The sequence below is a fragment of the Phalacrocorax carbo genome, chromosome 9 (genome assembly GCF_963921805.1).
Source record: "Phalacrocorax carbo chromosome 9, bPhaCar2.1, whole genome shotgun sequence".
Lineage (NCBI taxonomy): Eukaryota > Metazoa > Chordata > Aves > Suliformes > Phalacrocoracidae > Phalacrocorax > Phalacrocorax carbo.
Window position 1 is genome coordinate 22,466,752 of NC_087521.1, and position 23,621 is coordinate 22,490,372.

At 40.5% G+C, this 23,621-nt stretch overlaps 1 protein-coding gene across 2 annotated transcripts in view; it reads left to right on the forward strand.

Moving 5' to 3' along the window:
- Positions 1-23,621, forward strand: part of TUNAR (TCL1 upstream neural differentiation-associated RNA) — a 184,178-nt gene that overhangs the window by 57,421 nt on the left and 103,136 nt on the right. Inside the window, exon 1 of one of the 2 annotated variants that reach the window (XM_064460701.1) lies at positions 7,272-7,357. The exons of the other annotated variant lie outside the window; for it this stretch is intronic. The gene's annotated coding sequence lies outside the window, so the exon portion shown is untranslated. Of the gene's footprint in view, positions 1-7,271; positions 7,358-23,621 lie in introns of those variants that run through there. 2 annotated transcript variants of the gene reach the window in all.

A 23,621-nucleotide genomic window follows, 5' to 3' on the forward strand; every position in this document is an offset into this window, starting at 1 on the left:
CACAACCAAAATCTTTGAATTCTATACTTGCACTTCCCTGACTGCAATATACTTTATCCATTCCAACATATGTTCTTGTAGAAACATTCTAGGCAAAACCAAAGAGCCATTATGCAGCTGAATGAACTTGCCTAGACAAGTAAGGAAGAAGAGAAGAGGCCAGTTATTAGCTGGGAAATTTTCACTTACAAAGTGGAACCATGGACTTGCAAATATGTGTTTGAGAGTATTTTTATCTTCTTCCTGTTCTTACTAAACTACTAAGGTCTAAGGTATGTGTTGGCCTTGTTCTTCCTCAGCTGTTATCTCCTGTAGTAAGTACTGTCTACACCTTTTTGAAGATGTAACAGCTAAGCAGGTAGGCAAATCCATAGTAAAATATTTTATTTTTATTTAGAAACAAATTAGCAATTTAACTGTGAATTGAAAAGGTCGCTTTTGATTATAAGTTGTTTCTGTCAGTTTAATAGAGGGCTATATTCACTGGTTCATGATATATTAGTGGATGTAGATTGCCCGGGATGCTCCACCCATGCGTTATATATACTTACCCACTTCTTCCCTATTGCATAAACTGTTCATATCTGTGGTGAATAATCAAGAACCTGGCAGCTACTAAACCCCGATTGATTTGTTTTATGTTATGGTAGCTACAAGAGTGATATTCAGTGCACTGACCTTGGTCTGTGATCCCAGTATCTGATCTTTGACAAGAGCAAGCTGGCCTTTTATCATTATGCCAGCTCTTGTGTAACAGTCCCCTCATCTCCAGCAGATCTCTGCTTCTAACTTATGTCTTCATATACCTCTGGTGTTTACTGAGCAATCAAGTCTCATCTTCTCAAATATTTTCACAATTTTTCTTTGTTATTGATGTTCTCTGAGGGCCTTTATAGAGGAAATGTGGAAATGCTCTGGATCAACCATATTTGTTTTATACTGCCTCAAATTCCATTTTATATATAGGTCTATTGTTACACAGAGGCCTATTGTTGGTACACATGCTGTTTTAGCTAGTCTCCTGAATTTTTGATGAAGTGCAAAGTTAAGTTTCAAGGCCTTATTTTAAGGCATGAAGAGACCCAGTGAGTCAAATAAACTGAGTCACCTGTTGAATACATCCAGCTCTCAAAAATATGACCATTTTGCTGGTGCTGGACTTGTCATGGTACAAATCTAAGTGGGTGAATTGATATGGTATGTCTTAAATTGCTTTTCTTCTAAAGAATATTGCTCTGGGGTTTTTATGCATGTCTGATCTCATCAGGTCTAGGGGATATGTAAGTACCTCAGCTGTTAGGCCACTTACAACACTATTTGTTGATTTCTAGTAGAAGTAAGTGGAGTATCAAGTTTGAATATATCCACTGTGGCAGAGGGTTCTATCTTTAAATCTGTATTTCGATGCTATTACAACAATAAAATTGTTAGGAAAAAAAGAGCTATAAACTTTCACTAACCCAGAAATGTCATAGACTAATAGTTTGTTTTCAAGTATCTAAATAAATAACAATGCACAAATCCTGAAGGGTTTAGGGATCAGAGATTATTAATATTTAGTCCTATTGTGTAATGCATATGATTTAAAAAACATAAACATACAGTCAAGTGATTAGGTAAAGACGGAAATTACAGTCCAACCCATGGTTCTAAAATCCTTTCTTGAAAATGCAAAATTTTCATGCTATCCCTGGCCAGGTAGAAATTTTTAAAATTACTATTACATTTTCTAGATTGTGAAAGGAAGGAACAGAGACTGTAAATCTTGCTCAGGGTCATTGATGAAGCAAACATTAGAACTTGGAAGTTCCTACTTCTCATTTCTGTGTTTACAGTATGAAAATATCAACATCAAGTGAGCTTTGTGTTCGGTTTCTTTTTCTTCAGGACCTTATCCAATTCCCTCTTTCTTATCTCCAGTTAATTTGGGTTTTTTGTAGATAAGAGGATCTGTTCTGAGACTATCTTTCTTTCCTGCTAATAGGATATTGGTTAGATGCTGTCTCTGATATTGCCCTGCTTTCACGCTTGACACTTTCTTCCACAGTGGCAACGCAGAACACGTGTCAGTTAAATAAGACTTCCAGTTCTTGCCTGGTTATCGCTCTGATCAGATTTTGATGGAGAGGCCATTAGCAATTGGCTTCACAGTCTCCAGATATATCTGTACTCTCCTTGACCTGTGAATCTAGGACATCTCTGAAATATTTATCTAGCTTCAGTAAGAAAGCTTACATAGATATCATTCTTTTAATATATCCTTATTGCAAGCTCTAAAAAATATCCTGAAAATATGTGTGATCAGCTACGAAACATTCTCCCAGAATAAGGTCGTTTATGTGTAAGGTAAAGAATATTAAAAAGGAAAAATTCAGTGACCAATATACATATTTTGAGATGTGTTGGGAATTTTTAGGAGCTATATTGACTGTGTATTCCAGTAGGCTTGCTGCTGTAAGCTAGGTTAAGCTAGAGAGGCAGAATCACTGGTGCTCACACTGATTCCTTCCTTCCTTCCTTCCTTCCTTTATATATTTATTTTTTTAAGAAACGTTTATGTTACTTTATCTGGATTGCTAAAGGTGTTTTCTAAGGTGAGGAAGTCAGCTAATGATGTTGGAATGGGAGGCCATTTTCCCAGATGCCTTAATGTGAGGCTTACTCTGAATTTTCTCAGGCTATTAACAGAAGTCTACTCTCCACATACGATGTTCCAGCATAATCAACCGTGATGTAAGTGGCTGGTGGTAGTGGTGGCTCCAGGTTACCTCAAAAATGCTGAAGTTGGAACTGAAATTTCCAAGAGACTTTCCTTAGGTTTTGGCATTTACACAGTGTTTCTTCTCAAGCAATATAAACTTTCAGGACTCCTTGGACAGAAAAGTCATAGAAGGTTTGAATGGTAAAAGAGGTAAAGGAGTGATGAGTGGGCTGTCAGTGGACTGGAAATGGCACCATCACTATAAACAACATCAAATGAAAATTAGTATCTTGACTTTTAGAGGTCTCCAAAACTGAGATTAATTTCATTCAAATTTTACATTCTTCTGTTAAGATAGTCACCTATACTCCTAGAGTTGGTGGAGAAATTTGACTGATCCTGATAAAAGCTGTGAAATATTCCTGAAGAAGCTTATCATTCAGAGTTTAGTTTTGGGGATACCTATGCCTCTAAACTATGTGGAATGTATCATGCCCCAAATTTCAGTCAAATGTCAGTCAAACTCAATCCTAAACTTCTATATGAGGTACTATTATACTGAGGGATGGTGGGGATTTACTCTAAGACTCACGTTCTTTGCAGCACTGTGGGTTGGAGGGCATGCTTAGAGTGGATGGTGGAGAGTAGTGGTGGTTTGTGTAGCCCCTCCATTCTGTGATGGCCATCTGCCAAACCTGATGGCCAGAGTGCTCCCTGCCAGGCAGTACAATGATGCATCTGTTAATCACCTGACTGAAACCTGGTGATGGTCAGGCACAGTGGAGTGAATCACGGTGAAAGTCAGACAGGTACACAAAGGTGAAAAAAAACAAGTAATTGGGAAGTTTTAAAACAATCATTTGGCTGATTGCAGCTTAAGTTGTAAAGCTGCAGATGCTTTTGAAGGGAATTAAAGAAGCTGGGAAAGGGAAAATATTAAATTACCAGTATGAGGAATGATTACGTTAATACCTTGCTGTGCTTTCAAGCATAGCCTGTGGGAACTAGATGTTTACAGAGTCCTGAGCAAGCTCTTTCTCAGCTAGGTACTTATATAATAGCAATAAAAAAAAGTCAACACAACTATCTTCCCTGAGCCAAAGCTTCTCAGTGCTTCTTAAACAGAACAGATGAAGAAGTTTCCATGGGGACTTGAACTGAGGAAGCTAAAGGGGTGGAGGGCAGGAAAGGAGAATATCTTTATTGCTTGAGAGATTTGCTCCAATACTTGTTCTTTTGACTGAATGTTCCCACCTCAGTTAGCATAAAAATTTCTGTTAATTTTCCCCATTTCTTTTAGCTGCTTTGGTGAAATTCTTCTCCCTAGCTTCCTGGACTTTAGTAAAGCCTTTGACACTGTCTCCCACAGAATCCTCCTAGAGAAGCTGGCGGCTGGCTCATGGCTTGGACGGGTGTACTCTTCAATGGGTAAAAAACTGGCTGGATGGCCAAGCCCAGAAAGCTGGGGTGAACAGAGCTATATCCAGTTGGTGGCCAGTCACAAGCAGGGTTCCCCAGGGCTTAGTGTTGGGGCAAGTCTTGTTTAGTATCTTTATCAATGATCTGGATGAGGGTATCGAGTGCACCCTCAGTAAGTTTGTGGATGGCACTAAGCTGGGCAGGAGTGTCAATCTGCTTGAGGGTAGGAAGGTTCTGTAGAGGGCCCTGGATGGGCTGGATTGATGGGCCGAGGCCAGCTGTATGAGGGTTAATAAGGCCAAGTGCTGGGTCCTGCACTTGGGTCACAACAACCCCATGCAACGCTACAGGCTTGGGGAGGAGTGGCTGGAGAGCTGCCTGGAGGAAAAGGACCTGGGGGTGTTGGTTGACTGCTGGATGAACATGAGCCAGCAGTGTGCTCAGGTGGCCAAGAAGGCCAGCAGCATCCTGGCTTGTGTCAGGAGTAGTGTGGCCAGCAGGAGCAGGGAAGTGATCGTGCCCCTGTACTGGGCACTGGTGAGGCTGCACCTTGAATATTGTGTTCAGATTTGGGCCCCTCAGTACAGGAAGGACATTGAGGTGCTGCAGCGTGTCCAGAGAAAGGCAACAAAGCTGGTGAAGTGTCTGGAGAGCAGATCTTATGAGGAGCGGCTGAGGAAACTGGGGTTGTTTATCCTGGAGAAGAGGAGGCTGAGGGGAGACCTTATCGCTCTCTACAACTGCCTGAAAGGAGGTTGTAGCGAGGTGGTTGTTGGTCTCTTCTCCCAGGTCACTAACAGTAGAACAAGAGGAAACAGCTTCAAGCTGCATCAGGGGAGGTTTAGATTGGCTATTAGGAAGAATTTCTTTACTGAGAGAGTGGTCAGGCATTGGAACAGGCTGCCCAGAGAGGTGGTGGAGTCGCCACCACTGGAGGTATTTATAAAATGTGTAGTTGTGGCACTTCAGGGGATGGTTTAGGAGACATGGGAGTGTTGGTTTGACAGTTGGACTTGATGGTCCTAGACGTCTTTTCCAACCTTAATGATTCTATGATTCTATAATTCTATATATGTACTGTAAGCCCCATCTTAGCTGATCACCCAAAGGTTTCTGCAGAGACCATGGAAACAGGCACTTAGCTGTTGCACTTCGCACGTCTGCCTCAAGGTGAGATGAGCTGTGTCATAGCACTACCTGTTTCCCATCCTTGACTGTTGGGGGAGCCCAGATATCCATCATCCAAGTCCCACTCAGAAGTCTTTCAGACTTTATTTGGATAGCTTAGTAATTTGGCCCAGAGTAGTCCTTTTAAGTAGGTGTATATCTATGTTAAAATAATGTCATTAGGCTAATGTTTTGCAACATTTCATTTAACTTCTTTTCATTTCCATGTCTAATCTAGGGTGTAGATTCCTATTTTTACTGAGTTTCATGAAGGCCTTTTGGTGTGCTAATAAATAGCTCCAATCCCTGCTAGGCACAAACTTGCTTTTTCCACACAGCTTTAAAGTCACTGCTGGAGGCATGGCAATATGCAGTGGTGTGTCATATTGCCACTTCTTTAGATCAAATACCTTCCTTTTTTAGGCAAGAGGCTGCATTTTGGATGCCTATAGGAGCTATGCTGGTGTTACAAGTGACCCTGAGCAGCTGGTGGGAGATGTTTCGGCAGAAGCTTTGCTCAACCGTTGCAGCTCTGGGCTGGGGATGTTGAGTCCAGATAGAATCGCATCCATTCAGCTGCCAAATTCAAATAAGCCTTTAGTGATCAAGTGTAAAATGGTTTGGAAACTGTGAAAATTTTGGCAATTTTTCCTGGAAACAGGAAAATTCAATACCCATCCTAAACTAAACTCCCTCTAAAATGTGATCATAATATTTTTTCTTTTTTAATTGATAAAGCAGAACTTCTGAATCTGTCACCTTGAAGGAGTTCTGTTTTGTTTTGTTTTCTTTTGCTTTTTTAACATGGACAACAAAAGAGTTATATGATTTTGCTGGGAATTTTCCAAAAGTCAGCTTGAGGCAGACACCCATTGGGAAATTTCCATGTCCCAAATAGACTCACAAAGCAGGTTCTACAAAGGGACATTTTGAGATAGAGGCAGCACAACAAGCACTGCCTATACTGTGGTGATGCTGCCTCTGGAGATGCATGGATCATCTATTAAAATTTTTCGTAGATTGAATGAGAGCCATGCTTGAGTTTAATTCTGCAAGATGCAGTTTCACACCCAAGAAATAGGGCTTTTAGGTCTTTTAGGACTCACCACTGGGTACCTGTGTGCCCTGTGTAAATGCTAGGCTCTCCTACTGGGATCTTCCAAAACAATCCTGATCTTTTAAAAATGCACAAGCTCTAAATACAGACACACAGGAACACTCCTAAAAGAATGATCTTTAGCAGATCCTGAGGCAGCTGGTGTTTATAAATGTTTTATGTATCTCAGTGCACTGACACTGACTAGACCATTTTGTGCCGCATGAAGCCGGATGTGAAAACTAGTCATGTAATGCAGCTACATTGCCATCCTGGGTTAGACAGACGGGCATCCCAGTGCCGTGATGATAGTGTGGATTGCACCCATGGGTGTGCAGGGCCTAACACAGAGGAGCTGCCCTGGGCTTGCAATGGGATCTGGGCAGCCAAAGAATCTTGACCGTGTGCCTGCTGAGATGCTTCCTTTTGCTGCAATGATGTTTGGTGTGCGTGTGTGATAATGTGTCTAGTGGATCTGTGTTTACATAGACCCTGCAGACAGTTGGCCCAGTGTAAGAGGATTTGTGAATGCCAGTGATGTTAATGAAGTTTTGGAGACATGATGAAGCTCTTCTGCTAGGCTGGAGTGGGAGTCTTCCCATTGGGACAGTATTTCGAGGACAAGACAAACACTTGGTCTGAATATGCAGTGCAGGGTTCAGTGTAGTCAAAACCTGAGATTTCTCAGTGTCTCTTTAAGGGAGCATGCTTACAAATAAGGAAAAGGGAGACCTTGTCTCCAGGGCCTGTCTCTTATCCCTTCTCTGTCATAAAACACATTTCTTGAAGCAAAATATATGCATTATAAATGTCTTCTGGCTGTATTGCTTTACTTTTTTTTTTCTTCTTTGTGTACAGTTGTACCTATTTCCTACACTCAGGGGACAATGATCTGCCTGAAAATTACTTGGCCACTCAGGGGAGTCAGTCAGACTGTCTGGTGGGGAAATGATGACAATGTCTGGAAGGAATGGGTATGTTTTTCTATCTATATAATTACCAAATCTAGCTTTTAACAGAAATAGCAAGTAACAGCTTAAGCCGAGATCTGCCTTCCTGATCATGAAGTGCAAGTCCAAGCACTGTGCCTGCTCTTGGGCATGGGCTGGCCCCGCCAGCAGCCGCCCACTGTGTGCTGGCATAGAAACTCCAGGCATTTCTGGTGATGCTGTGTGCTTGGGAGCTGTGCTCCAGTGGTACCCAAGGCTGTGCTTACTGATCATTGGTGCTTAGTCTCAAAGGATGTCTCAAGGGCCTCCCTTTCATTCAGCACATAGTGTCAACACGACCAGTGTCTGGTAACTTCAGAAGTGCTCCAGAGTAATTTATGCATTGATTCTCCACCTTCTCACTGTTTCATTTTAAAATTTGCCAGTATTATTTTCTTGATTTGGTTTCATTTTCTTGTATTTTCTTTTTTTTCTTCTTTTAAAATTTTTTTTTCTTTTTCCTTACCCCAGACCACATCAGTCTTTACCTACCATTTGGCTGATTTCAGGGTGGCATTGGCACCTGAATATAAACAATGTCACATGTCCTGGAGGCAGTTTTGTGGTATATGTTACCCCATTAAACAGTCTACAATAAGACTCAAAATTTTAAAAAGGCAATTGTAACTTGAAGCAAACATCAGCCTAATTATTTGTGATAACTTCTGTCATGTATTTAAGGCAAGCCCCTGGAATAAGACCACTTTTTTCTTTCTCCTCATACTGTTCTTTTGATATCCTTGACCCTTGTAGTCAGAATCAATCCACTGAAATCCTATGAAAAACATGGAAAGAAACATATACTTAATGATTCATGCTATGGCTGAGATTCTTCTGTCGATTGACTTTTAAAAATGTTTTCCTTTAGGCTGACAGGAGCTAAAAATAACTCACGTTTTATAGTAAATCTCACCTGTACAGGTTTGTATCCATCCACACGCTGAGGCTTCAGTCTTAAGTGGTAGTTTTTTGGAAGCCTTTTATAAAGAAAAGGAGACCATGCAGTTTTATTGCCATTACCCCATGAAGCGTGGTTCTGTCAGAGCCTTTTATTGGGAGTCTACAAGTACAGCGTTACAAATGAGTTTGCTGGCAGGGAGCTGACACCTCACTGGCGAAAGTAGAAGCTAGTTGTATAATTCAAAACATCGATGTCTGGCCTTCTGGGATTTCTACCCGAAGAAAGACGCTGTCTGAAAAGGGCTTGTGGCAGATAATGGTGGGGCATGCAGAATGTCAAACCCTGCATGGCGAGCAAAGCTCAGTAAACACTCACTTCATCAGAGCAACAAGGCCTCTGCATCGTGCTTGGAAGTTTTACCCTAATAAGCTGTGATTTTCAGCAAGGACTTGCTAATTGTTAAAAGTCAGCAGAGAGAGCTTGCCATCTGGGGATGGGAAATGGCATAACTGCATCCATGTAATGGTCTGCCTGTGCTGGTAAGCCTTGCTCAAAATCAGGGCTTGATAGCTCAGAAGAGCACCGTGGGGCTGCAGCTGTGGTGATCCAATCCTCCACTGGCTCAGGTGCCTGTGTGCCAGCTGCCCTAGCCCTGCAATTGCCTTGCCCGCTCTTGCCAGCGCAGACGTGCCCTTAGTCCCCTCTTGTGTTAGTGGGATGGTGCCAAGTCCTGCACAGGGCTAGGGGGTTGAGCGAGTAATTAATTTTTTGGTTCACTGGCGGTTGTGAAAAAGTGTATATGTGTAAGGGTGATGGAACATTTGAATTTGGATGGGAACTTTGAGAAAGGGGTTTTATTGTTTTCAAAATGGAAGGACATGCTGAAATGAGCAGTAGTTGTAGCAGAGAAGTTTGAATATCTCAAAATGAAATGTGTTGACTCTTAAAATGACTATGACTTATTTTTAAGGACTTTAAGGAGACAAATTGAATGTAAAGGTTCTGGGGATGTTACTAAATTTATGCTTTTGGTGGGGAAAATGTGTGGGTGAAAAATATCACCCAGCTCTGATGTGGAACTGTAAGAAGAAAGGAAAATATAAGCATTAGAGGGGAAATGGAATGACTGTCTTTCTGGTACATGATAAAGACATAGGAAGGGGAAAAATGAAGGCCAGGCAGCCTAAGTGAAAACAGTAGTGTCAGGTGTGGGCTAACTGTTCATAGCAATAAACGCAAAACAAAGAAAACAGTTATTCTAATTTTCCTTTTCACCCACTTCTTTTTACCCACTAAACAAGCAATTGTGGGGTAAACTCTTTGTCCTAGAAAGGATATTCTAATGCCCACACAGAACAGGCAGGCTTCCTTGTTTCAAAGATTAATCAAAATAATTAAAACTGAACAAAAAACCTTGGCTGGGCATTAGCTAGCAGTTCCTGAGGAAAGCTGACTAAGTAGTCCAGTATGCTGGACCCATGTGCTACTACACCTCGGCTCTGTTAAACTGTTGTCACTGGCAAGCAACAACCTTGGCAAAGTAATTCCTGTCTGCTTGGAGCCAGACTGTGGAGGAAGGTTTCCACATGTGGCGCTTGGGCTCCCGTGCAGCTGGAGGCAGGCACTGATGGCTAGCATCAGATTGAATTCTGCCATTGTTGTTTTCTCACTAATAAAGAGCATGTGGATCTGGGGAGAATACGACAGCATCAAGTGATAACTTTATTTCCAATAGGAAGTTGCTTCATTCTAAGACTGAGTTTCTTTTTTAAGTTAGTGGTTTTCTTAATTTTTTTTTCCCCCAAAGACTACCCTGAGCCACCATTTTTCTAGAGATTTTAAAGGCATTATGGGTATCCGAAAGGACCAGAATGAAAATGGTTTGGCAGAGTCACTTTGGATGGGAAGGAACATAAGGCTTGCTTTAAAATCTGTATTTATTTTTAAAGTCTTCCAAAGGTACCTTTATTTTTTTTTATGTTCAGAGACTTCTGGGTATGATGTATTTTTGTGTTTCTACATTTCTATGAGCTGAACAGTATGTGCAAAGCAAGCCTGAGTGTGGCACACCGCTGACTGAATGGCAATGTCTGTATAATTCTCCTTGTGCATGAGGCGGGGATTTCTCATTTCATACATCAGTAGAAACTTGCTGCTGCAAATCTGCAAATACAGATAACAATATCCCACCTTTAATGTTCATTAGCACAAGAATTTAGAAGATTTCTTCCCAGCCTAGGCTGTGTAAGGTGCAAAGTGTTTCAAGCCGTTACATGCATGATGGGAGCAGCTTGGATAAAAAGAAGGTCCTTGCTTAAACCAGCTTTCACATTATTGTTTGTAGACAGACAACAGCCCAGATACCCTCTGTGGCAGTTCTGCCTTCAACGAGGATTCTGGGCTGGGATTTGAGCAAGGGATTTGTTTTTATTGATTGTATAAACTAGGCCCTCATTAGCATCACTTTGAAATTTAAAGAAGCTAATATTGCAGAAAGCAAGAGCTGCTTTTATTCACAGTCCACTTTAGATGACAGCACATGCCATATGGTGGCCAACATTGATCACCTGCTCCTTCCCTGATTCCTGGAGCCTTGTGTTGTTTTACATTGTTATAGCTGTATTGAACTGCATGCTTCTGCCCCAGTCCTGGCACTTCTTATCGGCAGGTGGCATTTGGCAGACTTTTTGTTTCTTGTAGCAGCTATCTATTGCGTGCCTTTTCGTATTGCCAGCTGAGCTGTTCCGAGACAGGGACTTTTGTCTGCTTCTTGGAAAAGGTCACAATGTTCTTTTGTTTTTTGCCTCTTTGCGGGATGGGTACAGGTCAGAAGCAGTCTGGTCTTCTAGATGATCTCAGTTCAAATCAAGTTTATTTTTGCATAGTGAAAATGTTTGGGTTTGGTTTTCTTTTTAAATTGAGATAAATGATCAGTCCTAATACTTCATACTTTAAGCTGAGTCCCTTTCTATCAGACTGTCCTCTGCCACTGCTTGGCATCAAGGCATCCCTTATTTTCTTTCTAGCTTTCTCTGACTTGAGCACCAACAGGTCCTGCCACAGTCCAGCTTCACAATAGCTCTCTTCTGGGGCAGCGGTAGCTTCCAAAACATGGTATTGTAGCCAGGCTTTTTTTGTAAGCATCCTTTAACTATTTCTCCTTCCTCTGGCAATGGTTGCTGCTCTGTGTTCTAGTTCTGAGTGAATTAGTTTGTCACACTGGTTTGACTTGTATGAGCTGTCTCTCCCCCAAAACATCAGTGTGTTTCTCTCCTAACAATCCAGTTCTGCATTGGTCACTTCATCTCATACCAACCAAGATTTCCATTCAGGTCCTTCTGGCTTATGATAAATAGGGAATAGGGGAGGAATAAGAACTGGTTGATTCACGCTGTATGATGTGTGATTGGCCCCTTCTGGGACTACTTTAGCAGGACTGCTGATTCCTTTCTGCCCGTTGTGCTAGGGAGATCATACATCTCAAGGTGTGAAAAGCCATGGTCTGTGTCCTTTTGCATGGGTCAGCCTGAAAAACTCTGCAGGAAGGGGCCGTGGAGGGGATGCAGTTCCTTCCAGTGGGAACCAGCAAATGCGATTATGCCCTAGTGAATACCTGGGGCTGATAGGACTGCAACGCGTTGCTTTTGTGTTTGCTCCTCGGGTTTTCTGACTGCTTCTGAAAACTAATATAATTTATATTTACTCAGCTGTACAGAGTTATCTTCTGTGCTATGCCTCTTCCCTATTGTATCTTTATGTGGGAGAACACTGATATTTTTGTCCCATCTATACAATCATGAGATTAAATGACAGCTTCATCTTGGAGCTTTCTGCATTTTTAAGGGTTATGTTCTTAAGAAACCAGTAGTGGTCCTATATTTGATTACCAGTCAAAATGGATCTCAACTAATGAAAATGGGTGCTTTTAAGTAAATTCATTTTTTTTTTATTTTCCCCAAAACTATGAGAGCACTCCAGCTATTTTTTTAAGTGCATTTGGAACTTAAAGTCCAACCTATTTCTCTTATCTCATGAAAGTGCACTGTTCAGAATCCTTAATTTGACATTTTAAGAAGACCTTTTTTACCTACTTTCTTAATTTAAAAGGGGAGATACCATACTGGGGAGGTGTGCAAACAGTAGTCTGGAGAATTACACATTTCTCTAGTGCTTGCATTTTGGACAAGGTGTTTTGGGCTTCAGTTTCCATCATCTATGATCAGAGTTAATATTTACTTTATTAAGAAACCTTAACTTTAGAATCTCAAATCCCTATTACGTTATTGCTTATTGTAAATCAAGTTAATGCACTTAAAAGGACTCATATGCATGCAAGAGATTACAAAAGGACTGCTCACATGGTCCAGATGAAATACATTAACAATATATCTACTTTTCCCAGTAGTGTGGTAGAATGCAGAGGTGTTTGCAGGATTAGTACTTTATAATGGAAAAGTACACAGCTTTATATTCTTATGGCAAGAAAGTTTTCACTCTGCTGTACGTGATACACCCTAGAAGGACACCAGACACTTTGAAAGTCTGTTAAAAGTTAAATGGCTAAAGGGAATGGCAAGAGAATGCATTATTATTACTTGGAAAAGAGCCATCAGCTCACATGATGCCTTGCAATTAGCAAGAAAAGCCAAACTCCTGCCCTTGAGAGAATGTAAGGTGGGACATCAGTTCATACTGAGGAGAGAAGAGATGACTTCTGTTAGGAAGGCGGGCAGAAGGCTGCCTCACAACAAAAATGAGCTTTAAAGATTTCAGGAAAAGGGGTTATGTATGAAGGATAAGAAAAGATGGAATAGGTTTTGATTGTACGAAGGAAGATCTAAGTTCTTTCTAAGGTTGACCTCCTTCTAATGCAAGGGTAGTGAAGTAGGTGGCTGAGTACAGCACAGTCTCCATCTCTGGGGAATTTTAGGTACAAGGTAGACAAACTTTTGTTAGTTTTAATATAATAGGTGGGTTATATCCTGCCATTGTGGGTGCTTGGCAACCTCTTGAGATCTTTGCCTGCCAACTTTTTATGATCTTATGAATTGTAAGTGCTTGCTTCGTGCGTGCTTCTTCTTGCTTTAATCATCTCTGATTCTATGAAGATTTTGTGCTGTTTCTCTTTGCAGTGCTAGACACAGCTTTCAGATCTGTGTACTTGCTAAAATTTTGGTTTGGTATTTTCATTGCTAACTGCAGAGTTAAACATTCTGTCTGGCCACCAAAGCCTCACTTCAGTAAAATAAGGGATATTTGGCTTTAAATGTAGAATGTAGGGCTGGTTTAGTAAAGTTTCTCCTTTTTTATAGCACAGAAAAAAAATTGTGGGTGATGCTGTATGCCATGTGAGTGATAGAGGCAAGGAGTACACAAACTCTTCCCTGGCACAAGCTACACTCTACTGTCAAATTTTATTGTATTACAAAGGAGGATTTCCTGTGCAGCAGCAGATGCATGAGAATTTCCTTTAGAACTGTTGGCAAGTAAAAACATTGCTTGCAGCAGCTGCACTCCTGCGTCCCCAGAGATTCAACCGTTCATCCCTTCACCCCGGTTCCTATCCCCACTGAACTTCGTTATAAAGAAGTTGAAGTTCTTAAGTAAATGACATGAACCCAATATGCAAAGCAAAAAGAAAACAAGTCCTCCTATTTGACTCTGCCTTCAGTACAAATATCCATCCCAAGGCTGCTTCTCTACATAGAGTGCCACATTACAATCATTACTCTGAATTTGCCTCTCTCCTAGCGGCAATTTTGACAGCTGCTCTATAAACCCTTTTGTTTGTGGTACTACTGTCCTCAAATACTGCCCACTGCAGCAACCCATAGAACTGGGATATTTTAAACCTCTGCTTGGTGTACACGTGAGTGTATGGGAGGGCTCATTTTGGGCTGATGTGCTGACTTGTGCTGCATGGTATCAGTGGATGGCTTAGGGCTTTAGTGGGTTTTTGTCCTGTTATGATTTTTGAAAAACAACATTTCTTTCAAATACATTTTCCTAAAAATAATGACATTTTGGGTCTCATGACTTACTTCAGGGCTGATCTGGCATAATAGTTAAATAAGAACTCCTGCAGAATACTGAGAGGTCATTTTGGAAGAAGCTGCCATAAATAGGTGTGATGAAGAAACTGACATTAACTGGAATGCACTAAATAAAGTGACTGGAGAAGCCATCTAATATTTCCACAAAATTATGATTAACTTTTTGTCAGAGCTGTGCGCAGTTTACTATTTAAAAGTTTTACCCTGTACTTTATAGCCCAGTCACTTCCAATTGGCTACAGATTCTTCTTTCTCATATCTTGCTTTATGCTAGTGAAAGGCTAGTGTTTATCTTCCTTAAAGGACTGGGTAAAATGTGTTTTTATGGTTTTGAATAAATCTTGCCCATAGTCAGAATTTAATTGTATGAAATTCACCTCTTGCCACTTTTTAGGGTGTTCTTTACCTTCTAAAAAAGTCTTCTGAGGGATGCGTGTCCATACCTAAGTTTCTATACATTCTGAAATACTTCTGGGTATTCTGGAATGAAACAACTGCACAGAAAACCAAATATTCTTAGTTCACTGTTTTCAGTCCAGGACGGGAATAGTATTCCAGTTCTGTTCACAATGACTACTAATTTCTTACTTTAGAAACTTGTCTGCACCATGCAATTGACTGGAAAAGTTATTATAGTATAAATGTATTCAGGGATGACTCTTCTAGAATAGCTTCTATGTAAATGCTCTTACTGTATCCATGTGGGAGACATTCTGTGATAGCTACTGTGCTGTACCCCTTTATTCTCCTTTAATCTGGATTAACTCTCCGTCATACATGAGCCAAAAGTTCAGCTTGTGTGTTCAGGCTGAATTGTCTTGGTTTCTTTGATTTCAATGGTAGTTTATGCCATCTGAGAAACTTTTAAATATATCTTCATAGTGTTAAATGCAAAAGGTATAGAAACAAACCAAAACCCTCAGTTTGGATAGTTGAGGTCTTCAGATGTCTGACTTCTGAAATGCAAATGTAACTCAACAACCACATTGCAAGACCCTTCCTATATTCCTTATGGGTTGAAGCAGAACTCTCCAAAGCTCTATGGTCAGGGCTTTGGCTCTTTGAATGAGCTATGACCTAGAAAGCTAAATCTTGATGCTGTGTGTTGGATTTCCTCCCAAAACTCCCATGGTGACATACCACTTTGGGGATTCTGTAATGCAATAGCCCCGAACTGATGGAATAAGAAAATCTGGGCATAATCCTGTTCCTTTGCCTTGTCTGGCTATCTGGCAGCTGCTTGTTACAGAGAGCTCCCTGACTCTTTTTCCTTTTGACCTCTGTGGTGTGCATTTGCACAGGTTTTTCCTTTATGTGTTGTGAGCACCTCATTCTCCAAGGGTGTTTGGTGACTGGAAGACATTTTGCGTTCACCTCTGCCACAGAATAGACACAAAGATACATAAACACGCATATGCAAAGACTTCCACCTCTTCACTTTTTGTTATGTCCTTGCTCCACTGCAACACCTTCCTCCCCTCAGACTGAAAACATTTGTGCTTTCCCATTAAAGGAGGAGGGGAAAAAAAAATCACCCAGTCAAATCTGTAAAGGTCCCAAATCCTGAGTAAAGGACAAAAGAGTGTGTTATATATTAAAGGAACACAGCTTCAGATACTAGCCTGTTAATGCATGAAGGTGTATAGGGCTTAAGCCAAATTCAGAATTATTGACAAGAACATCAAAGACAGCCTGATTTCAAAGCTGACATCTTGATTTAAAGTCAACTTAAGCATGCTTAAAGCCCCTCTTGATAGTGCTGCCAGGAGGAATGCAAATCCTGGAGCTATTCTAAATGTCAGCCTTGTATACTTGGGTTGCTTCAGCTGACAAAACTTGATGGCCACTTGGAAAATTGACATGATCGAAAACACAGGAAAGGATACAACCACAGGTCAATTAAACTCACCAAATCTTTCCTGACATGGTTGCTGCCTTTCTCTGTTCTCATACAAAAAAAAAGAAAGTGAGGGGAGGAAAAAAAAAGATAATCCTGGCTTTTGTATTCTCTAAACTATGGGTTCATCTGTAACACTGGAAAAAATCCAAGAAGGCATGGCAGCAGGGCTTTTCTGTTCTTAAAAACAAATTATCCATGAAAAACTTCCAGACTACTTCTCTGTCTGTCCCCCTGTGTGCCTTGTTCCCTTCTCCTCTTCAAAATTGTTAAGTTTTTATCATCTCTCAACTGTCATTGTGTGGAGGTCATTTTAGTAGTGTTTTTTTTTCCTCTCTTTCTTATGTTCCCTTCAATTTAGAAAGTTCCTCTGGTACAATTTGTACCTCTCAATTGCTTTCAGTCAGAATTAAACACACAGCTTTGTACCTCTAATTTGTCTCGCACAAACACCTCATGCACTTGTCAGAGGGGATTCACTCTTTTGTTAGCTGCATTTATAAAACCAGTCTTGACTCGTGCTGGAAGGTTTTGCTGGTCCTTTACCCTTCAGCAGGAAATGACATGAAGTCCTGTTTGAAGCATTTTATCTTAAACCACAGGGTTATGCTTATATGCGCATGCTGGAAAGCCAGAGTGGTTTCAAATCCTCACCCATAGAAAATGAAAAATCCATAAAACTAAGGCAGAGTGTGTTTCTGAGGTTGCTTCTCCCAGTGCTGCCCACTCCCTCCCACACTGGTCCAGTCCTCGCAGAAGGTTTGGCTCTGTGCTTAGACTCCACTGCTCCCCAAAGCCTCTCTGAGGCATGAAGCGAGATAAATTCAGGGCAAATAAATTTAGTTTTGATTTGTAGTTAAACTTAAAAGTGTAATTTTCAAGGAAAATCTGAAATTTACTATAGAAATATTGAGGAAAAATGCCAGCCAACTAACAAAAACTTAAAGCTATTGAGCTCTGTGATGTCATGAATGGAAATATTTTTGCTGTCTTGTTATATACTCTACTGGTGACCATCTGATTTTTTTCCCCCCTCTGATAGTTATGATGTATTAGTCTGTGTTCATAGAATCACAGAGTCACAGAATGGTTTGGGTTGGAAGGGACCTTTAGAGGTCATCTAGGCCAACCCCCTGCAGTGAGCAGGGACATCTTCAACTAGATCAGGTTGCTCAGAGCCCCATACAACCTGACCTTGAATGTTTCCAGGGATGGGGCATCTACCATCTCTCTGGGCAACCTGTTCCAGTGTCTCACCACCCTCATCGTAAAAAATTTCTTCCTTATATCTAGTCTAAATCTACCCTCTTTTAGTTTAAACCCATTACCCCTTGTCCGATTGCTATAGACACTACTAAAAAGTTTGTCTGCATATTTCTTATAAGTCCACTTTAAGTATTGAAAGGCCTCAATAAGTTCCTCCTGGAGCCTTCTCTTTTCTCCTCTGTCTGACAAGCTCTCTGAGGCATAAGTAGTTAATACAGCTTTTATAACTCTCTTTTTCTCTTTCCTTGTATAACTACCTACAGAGTATTTTTAAAAACAGTATTTTAATGACTCATTCTTGGATGATACAAACAAACTGAGAGGCCTTTTTTGGGAAGGCTACCTCCAGTCGCATTCTCCTCTTTGTGAGTGGGCAGCTCCCTAACCACAGCTTTATGTAAATCTGGGGTTAATATTTTCCTGTGGTGTAAATCCAATGGCTCAGATCCTATAATGTGTGTATGTAGTAAATCACTCTTCCTGGAGATTTGATTTTTTGTTTGTTTGTTTGTTTGTTTGCTCAGTATTCCTGCAGCATACAGAAGGTGTAAGCTGACCCAGTACGTAAAGCAATGGGACTACAAAAAGCTGAAGTCAACCACCAACTCTTATTACTGTTGTGCTAGTTTTTGGGGCAGGATTCTTCTTGCCTAGCTCATAGCTATTAAAATCTAGTGGTTTAGTCTAACTCAGTATCTAGCCTTTTTCCACAGTCAATGTGGAGAGACCAGCACCTCCAGAAGGTTGTTAAGCTCATTCTTTAATATTTTGTTTGGAGGATATGAATTGCTATCTGCAGGTCACCATCTGACCAGAGAGTATGGTTCAACAACCAGCTTGGAATAGGTATCTAGACCTTCCAAGACTGAAGTTAGGTTACTTGAATCCCATCCCTAACATTTAAATATGCAGTTAGTTAAATAGCTAAGCTGCATTGTGAGATGATTTGGTCTACATCTGCTCTAATTCTAAAATTCTTACACTAAACATCTCTCACTAAACTATCACTCACTGCAGAAAGAAGAAAGGGAACCAGGCTAAATGGATCTGTTGTCTGGCTATTCTTTTGTGAATCCATCACGTAAATATCTGCAGTCCTTAGGGAAACAGAGTGTATGCCTAGCCATGGAAAAGGAGAGTGTGAAATGACTTCAGATGCTCAGATCTAGTCACAGAAATCTACCACATGCATAACAAACAACTGGAGAACCCAGCTATGTGTTGAATGGTTTCACTGAATTTCTTTTTTTCCTATATCTGCTGTCTGCATGCCTGTCTATGAAGGATGGGACAGAAATATATCCTCTTGTGACCAGTCACATTTGCCTTTTTAATGCTTAGTGGGAGACGTTAATTCTAGAAAGAAATGAAATATTTACATAGCCACTTGGTGTCCTTGTTTTCAAAAGCCCTTGGATCAAGTTTGACTAGAATAGAACTAATATGTTTTTGAGCTGTCTTAGACTTTCACAATGTTTTTGGTTTTATGCAGTCTGCCAGTAGTATGATTATAACTTGTGATTGCTCAGTGCATTGCTGGAAGATGTATTGCATCCTGTGTGAATTCCTGAAAAAATAGTTTCAGAAGATTGACAGGAAGTGGCCAACATTTACTTTCTACTTTTGCAGAAATTAAGCACCAGAATTTTCAGAAAATCGCAAATATTTTCAGGACTGTTTGATCATCTAAAGGTCATCTGAGATAGTCACACAAATACCCCAAACACCACAGCTGGCCTGAACCATTTCAGTCTTACACAGAGTAATCACTGGAAAGAACAGTGTGTCACCAATGTCCATTGCCCAGATAATGTCATAAAATGAGATGTTCTGACATAGTCTTGGCAAGAGAACGAGGGTGGAAAAGGGGGTTTGTTCATCTTGGCAAGAGGAATGTTTCTTTGTAGCCCCAAATAGGATGACTGCAAAGACCCAGACCATGGGAGCTGAATACCAAACCAAGAAACTTGAAAAAGGATCTTCTCTGTTGCAGCAGGTTTCTGATTCAGCCATGAATGAGTGGGGAGTAATTGAAAGCTGCTACAATCTGCTTGGCCATCTAACACAAATTGAGTTAGGCTGTTTCAGACAGTTCAAATAAATTTGTCTGTGCAACTAAGCCATTGCCACACAGAACTTGTTGCCTTTGTAATTTATCACTTAGTCTAAATGTTATTCTGGCAAGTTCAGAAACCTGTGATACAAGGACATGATTCAAGTTGCAACTGAATTGGAGTGCTCCTCAACCTCACCACCTGCACAAAGGCATGTTTGGGAATTGGCTTCTGAGAAAGCTTTCTCTGTCTCCACCCTCCCACCTATGTGAGCTGTCTGTATGTATGAGGGATAAAACCTTGAAAATGGCCAAAGAACTGGTGTTAATTAGTGGTAAAACATATTTGCTAGTGTGTCAATGCAAATTCACAATTGCCAAAGATGAGGCATATATTGATGAAAGACCTTGCAAAGAGTTTATTTTATAAAGAGGTAGGGCTGTTCCTTTAAATTACGCAGATGAAAGGTTACTTTTATAATCTGAAAATTATTACCAGCCTTATGTTAAAAACACGTAAGAGAATAATGGAACATTTATAGCAATGATGTGCAGACTCCATGGGAAAGACTTGGTTATACTAAATGTAGACCATTACGTACCTGTCTACTACATCTTTTGCACTTTTGTGTCCTGCTGTCCCCATTGTCTTTTACTTCCTATGCCCTACTGCTTCACCAGTAGAGTGGTGGTCTTATTGATCTTTTTTTTACAGTGTACAGAAATACTGGAAAATAGATACTGTTCTTATTTCCTATATGGTGATTCTAAGATTGACAGATGGCCTGGCCATTTGCAAGGATGTGAGTCCAATTTTTGAGTGCAAAAGCAACATTTATGACAGTTTAGTTACCAAGAGCCACATTTATGACTGTGAACATTATCTGCGATATATATATTTGCTGCATATGTGATTTAACATGTCAATTATTTTAGAATGAAGAATAAAAAATAGTCACTTGGTCAGCTTAATCCCTGACTCATCATGGACTTCAGCAGCATTATGATATGGACTAATTTGTCCCATCCAGCCTCACTGCATCCTTAGAGACCTCAGACACTATGGTTGTGCCTCTTCCTTGTCCTGCCACAAAGCAGCAGATGGAGAGATATAATTCAGTATTCTCAAGTGACTTACACTTACTTGTAAGTCTTACTTGTGGGATCATAATCCATTATGTATTTGTTACAGGCCATTTTGTGTGAAGGTGTGATCATCTTCTCTCAAGAGACAACCTTCTCTCAGTACAATGACCAGTGTCCTTTAGCTGCATAGGCTGTCTTCTATGATCTGTCTTACAATCTAGGAGGACTAACGGGGCATGGAGAAATCAAGGGGCAGTGAAAAGTCACCCTTTCCACCTTTTTCTACCACATAGACACCAGGAAATTCTGGCCAGTTCAACATCAGGAACAGATGATGATTAATTTGAAAGTCTTTCATCTCTCAGTCAAGAAGCTTCTCTCATTGTTTTGTCTTCCACTTCTTCAATGCTGCTGCTGAAATCCTCCATGACATGGTTGTCTCTTCAAATAAGAATAATTCTGTAAAGTCTCTCTTTCCAAATGAAATGGAATTAAACATAGACTTTTCAGTAAGAATACCCTTACTGCAGTCCTTCATACTATGGCTGCTGGTTTATTCAGGTTTGCCATAAAAGTTGTTACACTTAATCTTTGAAACTGGTGGCTTCAGTATGCAGCTAGTATCGTTATGGCTGGACTGATCTGTGGTGGTCATTCAGGTTTGTGCAGCACCCACTTGGTCTGCTCCCACCTCAGCTCGCTGCCTTCTTAATGATCCCATTTAAAATGCATGGCTGATCTGGTCTCCCACGTTACAGAGGGGACCTCCATAGCTGACTAAGGCCTGATGACTCCACTCTGGGGCATAGGATTGTAAATATTTGATGTCATAGTGCACTGTAGGTAGCTGTGAAGTTACAGTGGTCAAGTCTGGAGACAACTAGCTTTGACTGCATTAGCGAGTTGTCTAGGGTAAGCCATGCATGGTCACGCTCCTTTTGGTCACTCAGAGTATGGGCAGAACAAGGTCATCTTTACTCACAGTACAAAGGGAGGCAGACCCTTAATCAGTGCAATGCTTAGTTCTTGCAGTGCTGAGCTGTAGTGCATCTAGTGCTTAGCTGATCTCTGAAAAATGGGTAAGTACATCTCTGTCTGACGCTCTTTCAGAGATGTAACATGTCTGAAGTGCTTAGAAACTTGTGGAGGTGTACAAAAGAAAAATGAGATGGATTATGAACTTACATGGAATAGAATCAATGAAGTTAAACACCCACTTGTTTTCATATATTTCCACCTCTCTACCCCCACCAAAACCAGCCCATTTTTATGTATATAAATTTGATGTCCATTTCAGAGGCAAGCATCAGTGCTAGATCCCAGAGTTATTTACTTCCAAACTACCTAACCATTTAGTTGAAATGTACAATTACTCTAACTTACAGTGTACCTTAATAACCTTCATAATGAAGAAGAATTAAAGTAATAATGCATCAGTTACACCACTTATTCCAATAACAGCAACTGTTAAAGTGGCAGGGCATTAATTATGCTGATGTATAACCAGTCACACCATTAAGGTAACAATGTTAAATAGGCGGCCTTCTTTACCAGGGTTATCTCATCATGCCATTCAGAGGTTGATGATCATTAACCTCTGTGTAATTTAAGTGTAATTTAAGACTTCCTGACAGAAAAGGATATCTGAGGGCCTGAAAAGAGTGGCTAAGTTAGATCCTGGTGGAGGAGCCTGTCTCTCCTCTTCATGATGCTAAACCTGGCCTTTGTGAATGTCCATGGATGCCAATTCAGGCTGTGACTCAGAGTCAGAGACCGGCTTCTCTCCTTTGGCTAACTGCACTTTGTATTTTATCAGTGAGTTGCTGTACATTTCTGTGGAGATAAAAATTGACAATGTTGACCCAAGATGTTTCCACAAGTTTTCTTTGAACCCTAAGTTTTTAAAATCAGCCTTGCTTTTATTTTCTTAGTCACTGAAATCCAGGCAAGAATATGTCATGCTTAGTTGTAGATTTCAGTCCTCTGCTGTTGTGTTAAAGCGCTGCGCTTTCGAACACCCCCATTCACATATTATTTTGGTGAAGTACGTGCTACTAAAAGGCTACCTTGTTTGTTAAGTTTATATCTTCTATACTTTTTCCTAAAGCCTCATGACAATGAATACCTTTTTGCAAATCCCCATTCTTGAATGAAAATTCAAGCATATCAGTGTTTATATATTAAAGAGCAGGACTTAAGTATGTAGGGTTTGGGGGAAAAAAGTGAAAAGATTCTAGGGCAAGTAAGGAAACCCAGAAGGCAAGTAAGAAACCTCAGAACTTTTTGGCAATCTTCTGATTTGAGTCTGATTCATGAATTTTGAGTGGATTGGCCTAGTAGTGCCTCTCGCACAGCTATTTTCATTTGCAGAAGTTGAGCTGAAGCATAGTTCAAGTATTACATATAATATCCCGTGTGAGATTAATTAGTCTTCAAGTGTATAGACAAAAACTTAGAAAAACTACTTGGTGTTACCATGGCTTGATGAATTACCCTACATCATCTGAGCTACAGAACCTACCAAGATTGCTATCCTGGCCTCATGCAGTCACAAGATACATGATGGGTTAGGGGGATGCACTTTGATTCACAGTTAGTGTGTACATAAGATCACATGCATAGTCAGGTACCAGCTCAAGTGACAAGTGGGAAACTCTTAGGCCATCACAATACATTTTATTTGCGGCTGGGGGAAATGAGAGACACTCAGATGGGCAATTAGCAAGGTTTACCTGATGCATTAAGTACCTGTTTGGAAGTGATAACATGATTACTTGTGATCACTGTCCTTAATTTCAAACATTAGAGTATTTAATCATTGGCCCCCAGTCTGCAACCCTGTTAAGCAAGAGCAGTACCTTGTTTCAATACCAAACCAAATTTGCACGTATTTTTGTGTTAAAATTTTGATGTGATGCAGGAAATGAAGACGTCTCAAGCAGTATCATGCTCGGTCATGTAATTTCTTTTGTTATTGCTGCTGTTATGAATTT